Source organism: Lactuca virosa, chromosome 5, assembly GCF_052849685.1.
Source record: "Lactuca virosa cultivar CGN04683 chromosome 5, Lactuca_virosa_CGN04683_v6, whole genome shotgun sequence".
NCBI classification, from domain to species: domain Eukaryota; kingdom Viridiplantae; phylum Streptophyta; class Magnoliopsida; order Asterales; family Asteraceae; genus Lactuca; species Lactuca virosa.
In genome coordinates, this window is record NC_136430.1 from 219795618 (window position 1) to 219799026 (window position 3409).

General features: G+C 32.9%; 1 long non-coding RNA gene across 1 annotated transcript; it reads left to right on the forward strand.

The window, feature by feature from the left end:
• The first annotated feature begins 244 nt into the window (after positions 1-244).
• On the forward strand, positions 245-3058 carry LOC145110913 (uncharacterized). The gene is made up of 3 exons (XR_013710118.1): positions 245-434; positions 1056-1545; positions 1793-3058. It is a non-coding gene; the product is annotated as an uncharacterized LOC145110913 (long non-coding RNA).
• The last annotated feature ends 351 nt before the right edge of the window (positions 3059-3409 follow it).

Sequence of the window (3409 nt, forward strand, 5' to 3'; positions counted from 1 at the left end):
TTTTTCGTACCAGAACCGGTTTCTTCTAAATGGTCGGATCTTTTGTTTACTATAATTACATAATCCGATTTTCGGTTCCATTATGATTGAGGCTGTCAGGCTGGTTTTGGACCTATTTACATCCTTAGACCGGACTAGGAAGGGAGTATACCCAAACTCTAAAAGGGCCAGTAGTGTGTCAGGCCGGGTCATATGGTGTGCAGCTTATGGGCCAGGACTTCATAAAAGGGGCCGTATATTTAACCTAATAAACACTCTCCTCTCCATCACGCCTCCACCTCCGATTTGCTTCCATCACGCCTCCCTACGATCCGAAGCTTCCTTCGCTGATCTTCACATACTTCACATGTTTGGTGCTTGAAGCAAATTGGTGATTTGAATGTGAAATATCAAATGCTTCGTTGTTGGTCAAACGGATTGACATCAACAAACAAGTAAGTAATTTAAATTGTCTCTGTTACATGCTTCGTTCTTGCTGTAGCTGCTGTTTTTTCTGCTACCTTTTGCTGTATCAAATTATTTCTAGTACTCGAGTTTTTGCTTGATAAATGTGATAATCGTGGAATTGAAATTAAAGTTTCTAGAAAATACTATCTGGGTTACTTGTGTCGGATTGCATTATGAACATGTTCTAATTTCTTTATATTTCATGCTGGTTGTAACAACCTCCGTAGTAAATACGTGAGATCTAGCATCATAGAGAATCGAATCGAGTTATGGAACCATTTTTTTAATCAGTCTGTTAAACCTTGAAAATTTAATATGATGAAATTGAGGATCTTATATATGCTCTATTTTTGGAAATGTCTGAAACAGAGGAAGAATTGTATGAACGGAAGATATGGACAATATCAGAAATGTCAGTGTAACATAGGGGCGATTTTTTCTTATTTAATTTATTTCAATTGAAAATGTCATATGTTAAGAAATTTCTAGGAAACTCTATCTCTTTGAAAATCTTAAGTGATAAGATATTTGATATTTCTATAGCTTTCGGTAAATTCGAAATTTCTTGGAAGCTCACATATCTTTATAAACAATTATATTTATTTCAGGTGCTCAAACCACATCATTCTATGTCAATAAATCAGCACATCAATGGCATCATCATCATCACATTCTCCTTCAGCTCCGTCTTTTCATCTCAATCATGGAATCACAATGTTTTTCTTAGTTTTAGAACAGATTCTCGCAAGACTTTTGTGGATCATGTTTACACAACTTTTGTGCAACAAGGGATCTACACTTACAAGGATGACAAAATACTATTGATCGACCCATCCTTTAAGAAGGCAATCAAAAAATCAGATATTGTCATCATCGTATTCTCTAAAAACTATGCAGATTCTTCATGGTGTTTAGTTGAACTTGAGTATATTATTTAATGCAAAGATACGAGAGGGAAAATCGTTATGCCCATATTTTATGATGTGGATCCATCTTAAGTGCGAAAACAAAAACGGAAATACGGAGAAGCATTTGTGAAACATGAGTTAGAGAACAAGAACAAAGTCGAATCTTGTAGACGAATCAAATCGCTAACAGGTAGTTTTCTTTTTTGATTTTGCACTTTTTATGCTTAAGATATGTGATGCTATACAAGAAATTTGCACTTGTACCTTATAAGCATTTTGTACAAATGTCTTGATTATCCTTACATGTCGCTGATGATAATGAGGAAAGGCTCTGACCTGATCTTTTGATTAGTAATCACAACTAGTGGAGATATGTTCATTACTTTTGATGTTGTCAATGTTAGTATGTTAATTATCCTTGTATATCTGATGTGTAGGTATGAATCAAAGGGCGTCAAACAAACTGTTTACACAATTTCACAGAGGTTGTAGCTAATAAAATCAAGCACAAATGCTCGTATGCAAAGTTTGAAATCAAAGTTACAAATTGACTCAAGTGGTTTGCGCATGATTGGAATATGGGGGGTTGGGGGAGGTGGTAAGACTACTCTTGCATCTTCGATTTATGATGAAATCTCTATCAAGTTTGATGGTTGCTGTTTTGTTCAAAATATTCAAGAGGACTCAAGAACGTGTGGTTTAACAAAATTACAAGATAAATTTATTTATGGAAAAGAATGTAAACGGGAGCCCACCAGCATAAAAATATGGTTTAACAAAATATGCTTACTCATTAATGTCTTTGTCACACAGAAAACAATCGAGGACGTTAAATGCTAACGGGAGCCCACCAGCATAAAAAACCACATCTTTTGAAAGCAACTCATAATCTTCCATAGGTCTATAATCTTCCAAAAGTCTATAATCCTGGGGTGCATGTTTGTGGAAGAGCCTATCAGCCCCGTTATCGTCTAACAAGCTAATATTGTGTATAACATCTACCTTGTGAGCATATAATAAATGTTCATCTTTAGTTGTGATTATTATTCGGCTTCCTACAACGAACCAATCATGTGAGTCAGCTAACATTTAGGTTTTGCCATAGAAAGGGCGATTGTTTCTGATGATGTGGATCACGTTAACAATTTAAAAACGTTGGTTGGGTCACGTGATTGGTTCGGTGAAGGAAGACGAATAATAATCACAACTAGAGATGAACATTAATTAAATGCTCACAAGGTAGATGTTATACACAATATTAGTTTGTTAAACGATGATGATGCTATTATGCTCTTTCGTAAACATACCTGAGAATTATAGACGTGTGGAAGATTATCAGCAGCTTTGAAAAGATGTTGTTTCTTACGCTAGATTATGACAGCTTTCAAAAGATCTTTCTTACATTGGTGGGCTCCAGTTAGCACTTACAATAATGAATGGAGGAGTGCAGTAGCCTTTTGTGTAAAAGCTAAGAATCAACTTTACTTACAAAAATGAAGGGACGTCAAAGATACTTGTGGCTTTCACCTTGATATTTCAAACATTTATTCAATAATGGTTGTGACTTTCTCAAAGGTTATCAATAGTACTTAACTTGTACTTCTCTGATTATATAGAAACTTCAAATCTCAATTATTTTTTGACAATTATTAAATGTTCTGTAATATCCATTTTAATATCAAATATCAACTTCAGAATGGTTATATAGTATTTCTCTTGTTATATATTTTTATAAACTATATGCTTAATACTTTTATTATCTTTTATATATTTGACAAAAAGATCTAATGTAGTTATTGTTTTTTTTTTTTTTTTAATTTAATGTTATTGTCAATTCGTTTTAAAGTAATAGCGCATGTTTTTAAAAGATTACAAATTATATGATAGGACTCGGGGTTATTATTATTATTATTAATAATATTATTATTATTATTAATATTATTATTATTATTATTATTATTTTGCTTATAAAAAATCAAGACTTCATTAGATAATTAGAAAAGATTTAAAAAACAAACACTACAAATATGATATACCTTCAGATATTGCAATTT